Source organism: Leptodactylus fuscus, chromosome 2, assembly GCF_031893055.1.
Source record: "Leptodactylus fuscus isolate aLepFus1 chromosome 2, aLepFus1.hap2, whole genome shotgun sequence".
In the NCBI taxonomy this organism is placed as follows: domain Eukaryota; kingdom Metazoa; phylum Chordata; class Amphibia; order Anura; family Leptodactylidae; genus Leptodactylus; species Leptodactylus fuscus.
Window position 1 is genome coordinate 229577797 of NC_134266.1, and position 13059 is coordinate 229590855.

Sequence of the window (13059 nt, forward strand, 5' to 3'; positions counted from 1 at the left end):
CTCAATGAATACCTTAAGGGGTCTAGTTTATAAAATGGTGTCATTTATGGGGGTTTTCAATTGCTTTGGTAACTGAAATCTTGTTCAAATGTGCAATGGGCCTAAAATATCTGCAAGCAAAATTTTTGTTTTGAAATCCATTTGGCCCTCCTTACCTCTTAGGCCCTACTATATGTGCGTACATAGGGCTAAGGCCACAAAGTGTACATTTTTTAACACGGGAGAAGTGGGGTGATATATTTTGGGGTGTGTTTCTTCTTTTTGATGTGTTGTGTGCAAAAAAACTGGCTTTAATATGACACATATTTGAAGAAAATGAAAATGTAATTTTTTTCATCATTTGTAATAATTCTTGCAAAACAATATTTGTTTGATCACAATGCTCACTATACCCCTCAAAGATACCTGAAGGGGGCGAGTTTTACAAATTAGGTCATTTAATGGGAGTTTCTGTCATTATGTCACCAATTCCTGTCTGCAAACATAGCTTGGTACAGGAAAAAATCACATACTCAAAATTTCCAAAATTTGTTTATAAACTTGATAAACTTGTAAATTGTGTAAATTACTCAAATATGTTAAAATTATTTCAAATATGCTTGAAACACAAAAGGAACATTTGGAAGTATATAATTACTAACTTTTTTGCCCTGTATTATTGTGCATATGTGAGATATCACAGCTGAAAATGGAAAACATTGAAAAAATTTCAAAATTTTCAGCATTTGCGAGTTTTTAAATAAATTTATACAAGTTATATCAGTCTAATTGTACCTTCTCAGTAAAGTACAACATGTCACGAAAAAACAATATCAGAATCGCTTGGATGCGCTATACTGTTACAGAATTATTCACTGATAAAGTCACACAGGGCAAATTTCCAAAATTTAACTCGGTCATTAAAGGGGCTCTATCAGCAAAATCATGCTGATAGAGCCCCACATATGCGTGAATAGCCTTTAAAAAGGCTATTCAGGCACCGTAAAAGTTATATTAAACTACACACACACACACCCCGTTTTAAAATAATAACCAAAAAAGAATGTGTTCTGCTTACGGATCGTGCACTCTGGGCGGGCATTCAGGGTGTGTCTTCATCTTCATCCCCGCCTCTTCTTCCTCCGATGTCTTCGGGTCCCGTCCTCCTCCGGCGCTCGCTCGCGGACACTGATAAATAAAAATAAAAATTAAAAATTTGATAAAAATACAAAATGCGCAGTAGCCGTAGTAGAAGCCACATGCTACTGCGCATGCGCCCAAGCTATTTTTTTTTTAATCAGTGTACGCGAGCGAGCACTGGAGGAAGATGAAGACACACCCTGAATGCCCGTCCAGCGTGCATGATCCGTAAGTAGAGCACATTCTTTTTTAGGTTATTATTTTAAAACCGGGGGGGGGGGGGGGGGGGGGGGGGGGTAGTTTAATATAACTTTTACGGTGCTTGAATAGCCTTTTTAAAGGCTATTCACGCATATGTGGGGCTCTATCAGCATGATTTTGCTGATAGAGCCCCTTTAAGGTCCAAAATAGGCTGGTCACTAAGGGGTTAAAGGATTATCTTATACAGAGGTGGGCCCCTGTGTGGGAGCCGGTATGGACCCCTTGTTTTCCAATATCTCAGACCCCATACCTCCCAACTTTTGAAGAGCCGAAAGAGGGACAAAATGTGCAAATTTAGCCCTGCCCACTTTTGTGTTGACTCCGCCCATTCTCATAAATTTTTTATGTGCCCACACACAGTATAATCCTCCTACAGTAACCCGTAAATTATATGTCCCCCCTCTATCTCTCCCCCAGTTTCATATACACCCTTCATCTTCCCCCAGTTTCATGTCCCCCCTCCATCTCTGCCCCCAGTTTCATGTCCCCTCCATCTCTGTCCTCAGATTCATGTCCCCCCATCTCTGCCCCCAGATTCATGTCCCCTCCATCTCTGCCCCCAGATTCATGTCCCCTCCATCTCTGCCCCCAGATTCATGTCCCCTCCATCTCTGCCCCCAGATTCATGTCCTCTCCATCTCAGCCCCCAGATTCATGTCCTCTCCATCTCAACCCCCAGATTCATGTCCCCTCCATCTCTGCCCCAGATTCATGTCCCCCATCTCTGCCCCCAGATTCATGTCCCCTCCATCTCTGCCCCCAGATTCATGTCCCCTCCATCTCTGCACCCAGATTCATATTCCCCATCTCTGCCCCCAGATTCATGTCCCCTCTATCTCTGCCCCCAGTTTCATATCCCCTCCATCTCTGTCCCCAGATTCATGTCCCCCACCTCTGCCCCCAGATTCATGTCTCCTCCATCTCTGCCCCCAGATTCATGTCCCCTCCATCTCTGCTACCAGATTCATGTCCCCTCCATCTCTTCCCCCAGATTCATGTCCCCTCCATCTCTGCCCCCAGATTCATGTTCCCCATCTCTGCCCCCAGATTCATGTCCCCTCCATCTCTGCTCCCAGATTCATGTCCCTCCATCTCTGCCCCCAGATTCATGTCCCCTCCATCTCTGCTCCCAGATTCATGTCTTCTCCATCTCTGAACCCAGATTCATGTCCCCTCCATCTCTGCCCCCAGATTCATGTCCCCCATCTCTGCCCCCAGATTCATGTCCCCTCCATCTCTGCCCCCAGATTCATGTCCCCTCCATCTCTGCCCCCAGATTCATGTCCCCCATCTCTGCCCCCAGATTCATGTCCCCTCCATCTCTGCCCCCAGATTCATGTCCCCTCCATCTCTGCCCCCAGATTCATGTTCCCCATCTCTGCCCCCAGATTCATGTCCCCTCCATCTCTGCCCCCAGATTCATGTCCCCTCCATCTCTGCCCCCAGATTCATGTCCCCACATCTCTGCCCCCAGTGTCATGCTGTCCTCTCCTTCATCTGCCCCCAGTTTCACGTTCCACCTCCACATTACACTTACCTTCTCCTCGTTCCCCCACTGTACTCTGCGCGCCTCTCTCTCTCACTGGCGCACAGTTGTAGACGCGATGTGACATCATCACATCGCGTCTACAAGCTAGTAGGCGGCGTTCAGCGGCGAAACAAGGAGCTGACCTGTGTCAGCTCCTTGCTTCAGCCGCATATGTGTTAAACTCAGATCTGCGTCCTCTGGACGCAGATCTGAGTTGAAATCAGAACATACCTCCCTCCAACCAGGACCGTGGGACATATCACCGGAATCGTGAATGTCCTGCGGAAATCGGGACGGTTGGGAGGTATGTATCTGAGAGTTCCCTCCTTTTTTGTCTAGTATATAGACCACAATACACAAATTTTCCTGCAGCGCTTTTTTGCCTCGGCTTACTACGTGCACAGTGGCGTAACTAGGAATGGTGGGGCCCCATGGCGAACTTTTGACATGGGGGCCCCCCAAAACACCTCCACCAACTCCCCCTCCCTCCCCCCGCATTTCTGCGTACACTATAATGCCCCATAGTGGCCCCTGCACACAGTATTATGCCCCATAGTGACCCCTGCACACAGTATTATACCCCATAGTGGCCCCTGCACACAGTATCATGCCCCATAGTGGCCCCTGCACACAGTATTATACCGCATAGTAGCCCTTACACACAGTATTATGCCTCATTGTGGCCTTTACACACAGTATTATGCCCCATAGTGGCCTTTACACACAGTATTATGCCCCATAGTGGCTCCTGCACATAGTATTATGCCGCATAGTAGCCCTTACACACAGTATTATGCCCCATAGTAGTCCTTACACACAGTATTATGCCCCATAGTGGCCCCTGCACACAGTATTATGCCCCATAGTGGCCCCTGCACACAGTATTATGCTCCATTGTGGACACCCATGAACCATTATTATACTCTGGGGTCTTTTCAGACCCCAGAGTATAATAATGGAGACCCAGGGGGGGATAAAAACATAAATAACCACTGTTACTTACTTATCCCCAGCTCCGCTGCATTCTCCGCCGCTGTCAGCCATTTTCAATAAGGTCAGAGACGTCATGTGACCAGGGGGCCTGCGTCACGACGCATATGGACTCAGGTCCCAGTCAAGTGACGTCACGCAAGTAGGCCCAAAGTTTGCCTGGAGCGTGGAGAGGTAAGTAACAGTGTTTTTTATGTTCCGTCACCTCTCCTGGGCCTCCAATCATTATACTCGGGGGTCCGAAATAGTGCTTGTGGGGCCCGCTTGTGGGGCCCGCGGCGTCACTTAATGATCCTGGCCCCTGCCAGGATTGGTAAGTAAGTAGGGCCTATTAAAAAAAAATAAAATGCAGCGGCTTTCACTGGGCCCCTAATGTCCCGGGCCCTGTGGCAGCTGCTACCCCAGTAGTTACGCCACTGTACGTGCAGCCTTAGCCTTACAGGCCTCATTAGTGTCTTACAGGATGCAGCAATATAACCTGGGTATCTCTATTGACCATATTTTCTGGAACGTTCTATAGCTATGGAAAAATCCTAAAAAGACAACAAAAACGTATAAAAGGGATATAAGTTTACAGGGGTAGCTATGGGGGTTGTGTATCAATCACTATCAGCACTGGAGCCTGGAGACCCAAGGGCCCTGTTGCATATTTTACATTGGGACCCAGGAACATCAAGTTATTAAATGTACGTGTGTGTGTGTGTGTGTGTGTGTGTGTGTGTGTGTGTGTGTAAATAAGTATACACAGGGATTCCCTGCTCTCTTCATGACACATTGTTAGGCAGCTGTTCCATCTATTACCTCATTCACATAGTAGACATATTCCGTTATGTAATAACATTGCTTTAGTCACCTGCTACAGGCTGTAGGAAACATCTGATATAAGTCTGTGTGATCCGTTATCTGTCATCCTGATTATATAGCTGTCAGTAAAACAAGCCAAAAATGAGTTATCTGAGGGGAGAAGGCCTGTAGGCAGCAAATCATTAGTGATAGGTCTTGAAGAGGCAGCGAGCGGAAGGAGCTGGATACATGGGTGTAGCTGGGTGTAACAGGCACACGTACTACATACCTGCCCTGGAGCAGGCACTACACCTGTAAAACATCGGAGAGTGAACCACCTGTTTACTATGCGATCTGCAGACTTTACTACTTGTTCCTAACTGGAACTTGTGTCTCTCAACATTTCTGGTCAGTGGTGTAACTAAAGTCTTGCGGGCCCTGGTGCAATCTTTTGTCCGGGGCCCCTACCTCATCGCTACAGTGATTTCTTGATAGTGATGGTTACGGGTGCTAAGGAGTTTATTGAACCTTAGTGTGGTTAGGGAAGTCTGTGGGTCTTCTTGGTTTATTGGCCAGATGGAAGCTGCAATCTCAATACAGATGGTAGCGCATATGGGCCCCCTAAGGCTCCTGGGCCCCGGTGTGACTGCACCCTCTTCACTCCCTCAAGTTACACCCCTTCTTCTGCCCATTACTTAGATATATACTGCTTCACAACAGCGTTGAATTCTTCAAGCTTGGGCTACAAGGCAACTTTATCCATGACTCCCATGGTGTAGCCAAAGATTGCCATTTTACCTTTCACAAATATAACTGCATACAACTGCACGAATGATACAACTGCGACTTCTGTTTGCAAAATTATGATGTACTGGATTTCTTTGTGAATAGAAATCGTAACCTTGTGAGTCCCAGTGAGACTCTATTCACTTACATTGAAGGAGTTATACGGCGATCTTAGGTTGCACAATAGTAGTCATAATCCTTCCACAATGTAATGAGTGCAGTGACATTTGTGATGTAAGACCACTTATTCTAACCCACCGAAGCTTAGTACATAGCGTTAATCTTTCTTTTACTTCGCTACTCTAGATAACAACATATTTGTTCTTGATGAATTAAAACTGGATACATCTTAATGGGAAAAAACAATGCCCCATAACTTCTCCCTACTTGAAAAAGCTTGAAGTAGTGAAGCGGGTGAAACATAAGAGGAGTGGTGGGGGAGTGATGTGGTCAGGGAACAGTAAGCCCTAAATTCTATTGCAAAAATAAGAAATCCCCTAATTAACTTGCCTTGTTTTGCAATGAGCAATGGCCCGCTGGGATCTGGCATAGGACCTCTTTCTTTGGCCATAACTGGAACCATTCCCAGATAAGACTTTAGCAAAGGAACTAATTCCCCTGAGAAACTTCAAAAATGTTTCGCATTATTAGTCCACCGCTACTAGATATTTATAAATGACATATTGTCCTGTGTAAGGGATTGCAGCAGTGTTTTTAGGAACATGCTACTGTCAGAGTTTTTTTTTATGATGTTTGCCCTGTAAAGGTTACTACTTATGTAGCCTTTGTCTTCATGCTACTAGCCAGACAGGGACTAGACAGTGGTGGTCATGAATATACATGAAAGAGGGTGTAAAGTTATTGCTGTTTTGGGGCCCACCTCACAGTAACTAAATCACTTGGATGAGGGTACATCATGTTGGGTTGTTACCATACACACAGGTATATATTACTGGAGACGAAACCATCATATGTTCACCCTATGGTTTCAATAGTGACCAATCAGACTCAGAATGATAGAGGAATTATGTAGTCTTGTAGAATTGAAGTATACTGAAATCCATCATCTGGCCTATCCTTTTACCCACATACTGATGTTTCAGACACAGCCTCTTTAATATAGCAATACCGCAAGCAAGTTGTGAAACATGTCTTGGAATATCTGTATGAATAATATATGTCAGGAGACTTCTTATGGTCATGCTTTGTTAAATTATGTAGCCTATGTCCAAACAAGGATCAAATGAGATCCTCATCCTCCCACTTGTTAAAACTGTCCTCTACAGCACCCACATGTAGGGGGTTACATAAAGGAAGGCACCTGTGGGGTATCCAAAACTAGGGGCACTGAGTTGTAATATCAGCCGGGGTCCTAACAAAGGCCTATTACGTTAAAGGCACAGTCTAATAGTTTGCCTGTCAATTTATCGCTGCAGGTAATAATGCATTGGTATAAAGAGTATCCCAAATTATTACAGAAGGGATTAAATTAGATTAGGGATTAAATAGAATGGATTCAATTAGGTTAAATTGTGAAATCCCTCAGAGGGACTAAAAAATAATAAAAGAGAGTATACCACCTCCCCCAAATACTCAAAAACAATGTTTTATTCTTATAAAAATTAGGCATCTGGTACAATGGTGGAGGTCCTTCAGTCCCAGGAGCAATGCTCTTACCACTCAGACACCTACCATCTCCAGTCTGTACTACCCTATGCAGTGGGAGTTGATCCTCTTCTTTGGAGGTTCTTTGAAGTGTGGGAACCCCATCAACAAATTTTCTGTATATGTGGAATTCCTAGGAAAACCCCTTTGAAAAAAATAAAAAAACCTATGTATACTCAAGATGGTACCTCTGAAATATACGACTTCATCTCTAGTTACTGACTTTATCTCAGCGATATCACTGTGAGGTTTAGGCCAAGCCTTAATAATTCCACATTGTAGAAAATAATTTAAGGGATTTTCCATGAGGCATTTAGGTCATTGCAGGATTTCAGCTTTCACATTTTAGCCCCACTTATGAAGCAGATCAACTTTAATATTTCTGTTATGAATACAGATGGAGAAAATGGATTAACAGTATAATGTGTGAAGCAATAGACCCCTACCAGGCAGCCCCTGGGTATTCGCTTATTTTACTCTGGAGTCTGAGGACTCCTGGGTCGGGAACTCTAAAAATTTCAGGTTCAGACAAACTGAAACTCTAGAGTTGATGTTAAAACATAAGGTCTCTTTATGGTTATCAACATTTAAGGTATATAAAATCTCTTTATACTTATCAATATTTGTTCCAATCCATTTATTGTCCGGTATAAGACCTCACGCACATGACTATATTGTTGGTCTCTACAAACATTTATTGGCAGATTCTTGTGGAAACTGAAGGAAAGAAGTCACAACATTTCCCTTTGATGTACATATAGGGTACCGTATGGGGGTAACATTCGGCAGCCATTGTCGGACTGGCTCACCAGAGTACCAGAGTGGGCCCAGGCTCTTAGAGGGTTGGCCCCCAGAATTATTTTATCTAGTGCACCCAAGGAACAACAGCCGCTCATAGAGTGCCCTAGTTTTGGTATTACAGAGCAGCAGGGACTCCGTCTCTCACCATAGTCATTAGACTTATCCCTCTAAGTACATAGTGACCACAATCGTCTTTTTGCTATAAAATGTCAACCTATGTGTGATAGTAATAATGCTGGCTATGTCTATTGTTCATCTGTTGTTTAAACAGCCATAGCTTGTAAATGTTACATATTTGTGATGCTTTTGAAGGTTGTCGGTGGAAAGGTATTCACAAGCCTTTTGCAGTTTTAAGAGTGCACACAAATAATTTACACACTACAGAGTTGCTGACTCCTAAAAAATGGAGTTGAGTCATTTTCTCATATACAATGGTGTGGAATTTCAGGTATGCAGAAAGATGGAATTGGATGGAGGGTGGGTTCTTGGTTGTTACAGTACACTGACTGTCTAGAAGTAACTGTATACGCTATACCAGCAGAAGTCAACCACATTAAGGAGGCTATTGTGAGATACTGTATGAATATAATATATGGATTACGTCTGCAGAACATTTGTTAATCTGTCCTGAGTTTACTGTTTGTGTTGTAACTCAACCTTCAAGTTTGTTTTCTGTTATCTTTTGACCATCTTAAAAAGTTGCACCTTCTGTAATTAACTATTGTGTATGAAAAGGGTGTAAGTTCCAAAAATTCCATTCAGACAAGTCAGGAGATAATATCGATGGGGGTCAATGAGCTTGGACATTGTTGGTTCCCAGAATGAGGGAATCCTAGTGCTTTTAGGTCTGGTAATAGATTTCAAGAACACAACACAACTGAGATCAATGGCACCAACAGAGTGTACAGAAAATTACTGGCACCGTTACAGGTTGGAGGGTCTACAAACCCTATTGCAATATAACATAAGTGGGTGCCCCCATTACACTCATTTCAATGGAGTTACTGGAGGTAGCTGAGCTGGTTGGACCTAGACCTGAAGTTTATGAAGCCAAAAGGTGACCATAAAAATGAACAGTTAAGAAGTGCAGCAATATATATGGAAAGGGAGTATATGAGTGTAGCTACCAGAATTATTTATAGTGTCACTTATTTAAGAGTAGAACAATAGGGCCACCCATGTAAATCTGTTGAGTTTTTCAGTACTCGCAAGAATGATAAAGACATTAAGTTATTGGCAAATCCTACCAAGATCAGCATAAACTGTGTATATGTAAAAGTAATGAAATGTCTACTATGGAGAAGGGAATAATCTGTTATTTATATTCTATGAGAACAAAAGCGTCAGACATAGAAATTCAACATGTTTGATGTTGATGATGACGATAATGAATCTGGCCTTTCTTTATGTCTATGAGGGCCTGCTTGCTGGCCATAGACTTTGGCTAAAAGTTAGTCAATTATAGTCAGATCAGTTGGGGATGATATGTTTTTTGTAGCCATTCTCAGCTGAGGATAATAGCAATAGCTGAAGGTCTTAAAGAAGTTTCCCGGCTAAAATTGTTGATGACCTATCCTAGAGTGAAGTCAAGAGGATCAGCTCTGTGAGGGTCCGACACCCAGAAACCCATTAATCCGCTGTTTTCAGCAGCTGAGATACAGAGAATGGAGCAGGAAGCAGACAGCTCTTTTGTAAGCATAGTGGTGGAACTGAGTCACTGTAGCGTAGCTCTGAAGTGAACTGATCTGCAGTACCTGATCTGGCCACTACACAGAGAACAGAGCTGTTTGCCTCCTGTTCCATTCTCTTTATATTAGTTACTGAGAACAGCTGATTCACGTGGTTGCCAGTTGTCGGACCTCCACCAATCTGATATCAATGACCTATTCTTAGGATGGATCAGCAATATTTTTATCCCAGAAAGCCGCTTTAAATACTGGATGTGAGGTGGTGGGTTTTACATTCTGCTCATAAATACAACTGGACTCAAACTATGAGAGGCGTTCATCTCTGAACACTACTAGTGACCATTTTTGTGCCATTTCTTTCCCAGTCTAACTTATATAGTATTATCATAAACCGGAAAGCACTTAAAGATGAAAAAAAGAGAAACTGAACAGTCATTGCTGTAGACAAGTCTGACATTAATCATAAAACTATTATCTGTAACCGGAAATGCTTCATAGACAGAAATGTCTGGATTTATTGTGACCTCTGTTCCTGCTCCCTATTGTCACAGCTGCGACTGCTGGTCTATAGGGCCAGTTGTAACCGCAATAACACCTGTAACACTGGGCATCATAAATGTAAACAGGATCACATCCAGGTATTCATTACCATTTGTTGTACCCACAGAGCACTTTGTTGTACTGTGTATTCATATGAGGGGCGAGGTGTGTACATGTAAAGTGTATGAGACATACAGGTAACTGACAGAAATTTCAGAGGACATTCACTTTTAATGAAGCATGGCAACTCTATACATTGTGTATAATCTGTTTGAGGTCAGAAGAAACCCAGTAATGTACCTTAACCCTTAAAGGGCTCTATCAGCAAAATTATGCTGTATGAGCCCCACATATGCCTGAATAGCCTTTAGAAAGGCTATTCAGGCACTGCTAATCTAATTTTAACCCCCCGTTTTAAAATAATACCCTAAAAACAAATATGCAAATTATACTTACCATGCACGGTGGGCGGTCCTGCACTGTCCGACATCATCTTGCTGGCACGCCTTCTTCTTCTTTCTTCTTCCAGCGACGTCCTCCTGTCCTGGCTCTTCCACGCCTTCATCCTCTGTTCTTCCGGAATGAAGAGGTTCACGAGCGTACTGCGCATGCGCAGAACGCTCGGGTAGTTCTAAGGGGTACTTAGAACAACTACAAAAATGGCCCCGGAGCATGCGCGGAATTTTAACCAAACCCTCCGGAAGAACAGAAGATCAAGGCGGGGAAGAGCCAGGACAGGAGGACGTCACTGGAAGAAGAAAGAAGAGGAAGGTGTGACAGAAGATGACGTCGGACAGTGCACGACCACCCACCATGCACGGTAAGTATAATTTGCATATTTGTGTTTAGGGCATATGTGCCCTACAGCATAATTTTGCTGATAGAGCCCCTTTAAGTACTATCATGGTGTCTATCATGCACCACTACCATACACATATCATTATGAAAAACACCATAATAGTACTTAAGGGTTAAAGAGAACCTGTCAGGGCGATATGAGATAGTAACCTTATGGACCAGGGGTTTAGTGTTCCAAATCACCTGTTGTAAAGCTATCCATACCCACACTAAAAATTAAAAAAAACTTTATACTAATCCTGTGTCTGTACTCCTGATGCTAGGTTCACACCTGCGTTCTGGTCTCCGTTCTGTGGTTTCCGTCTTCTGCATGCAAGAAGACGGAAACCACAGAGCGGGTAAGGCCGTGAACGGCGGTGAGTGTTTTATGCTCTCTGCCGCGAAACCGTTTTTTTTAAATCCGGACACAGAGTACTGCATGTCCGACTCTGTGTCCAGATTAAAAAACCCGTTTCGCGGCGGAGAGCATAAAACGCTCACCACCGCTCACAGCCGGACAGCTTTCTCACCCATTCAAATGAATGGGTGAGAAAGACTCCTGCAGGTTTCCGTCTCCTGCTCTGTTTTATGCAGGAAACGGAAACATGCAGAACGGACACCTGAGCGCAGATGTGAACGAGCCCTGATGCCGATGCAATACTTCAGTGAAGCCCAGGTCCGGCACAAGCGCAGTACAGCTGGAGCGTACGTTCCTGACTTCACTGAAGAACCTGCGCAGACAGCAGTGGCATTAAAGATGAACCTGATTAGACTCATCTTTAGGCAAGTATAAAGGATTGGGTCTTTCTTTATTATGGGCACGGATGGCTATATAAGGGTGATTGTCCATAATAACCTGTAGGTAGTGTACCAAATCGATCTGACAGATAAAGGTTCCATTATTTATTACTCTTATAGGAAGATACAGGAATATGATTGTATGAATAAAGCGCCATCTGTGTGTTACAACTCCTCTTGTTAATATGGTGTTTTACCAATCTGTCTGATTGGACAATATCTAAGTGTGTTGGGAAACTACCCCATTGACAGGGGGAATGGTTAACACCCAAATTTATTTGTACTTCTTTTCATGGAGGAGTCACAGAGGAATAATACAACATTTTGAAATTAAGCACATTCTCCGCCAATGTAGGAGATATCTTGGAAAACGTTGGTCTTGATGAACCCCCCAAAGTTTTGAGCCTTATATATCAAAACTGTTCTGACAAATTAAAGTTTAGCTCTGATTGTTTGCTATTGGCAACAAGGACTTATTTACTGTTAGACAGTTTTGATAAATGAGGACTATCTTCTTGAGCCGCAGTCCTTCCTAATTCTAAAGTTTCCAAAACTCACAACATTACATATCGTATTCCAATGTGATATGTGACACTCTGCCTACATATCTGTCTGTAACATAGTGATATATAGCACTCAGCTTAGATCTGTGATGTCATCAGATAACTTATTATCTGTGAAATGTAACACTGACAACACGGCTGTGATAAGTCATTCCGGCCTTCTGTCACTCCATTGATGTCTTTGTGTGGAATCTACTTCAGTGTTGATACATTTCAGTCAAAACCTCTCAATCGGTTTCTGGAACAAAGAAAAGACAGGAGACATGTTCAGAGAGTAAGGATAAGGAGGAGACTCCATGATAAGGACTGTTTGCTTGATGTTCATCTAGACGATGACGGCATTACACAGTAAATATTACTTCATTCTTTCTCAATAATTGTTACTAAAGAGATTCTGTAAATAAATATCAACAATCATGGAAAATCTTGGAACTATTGAGTGTCAGGAAGGGCACCAATGTCAAAATAATCTATCCAGTCCCATTGAGGGCAATAAAAGTGGTCAAAGTTACAAGTTCTTTATAAGCATTTATCATTTGCAGATCTAGTTTATATCAAGAGCTGAGTCTGGCAAGTATATGTTTACACACACTAAATAAAAGGTACATGTTTTTTTTAACATTTTAACTATAAATCATCATCATCCTCAATCTGTAAATAAAGTATATATCCAGTTTTTATGTTTATTATTATTATTATT

The 13059-nt window shown here is 42.9% G+C and overlaps 1 protein-coding gene across 1 annotated transcript in view; it reads right to left on the reverse strand.

Annotated features, from left to right (window-relative positions):
* Positions 1-2748: 2748 nt before the first annotated feature.
* The window catches only part of SPRYD3 (SPRY domain containing 3), a 422505-nt gene continuing 412194 nt past the window's right edge, over positions 2749-13059 (reverse strand). Inside the window, exon 12 of the transcript XR_012715107.1 lies at positions 2749-2758. The gene's annotated coding sequence lies outside the window, so the exon portion shown is untranslated. The remainder of the gene's footprint in view (positions 2759-13059) is intronic.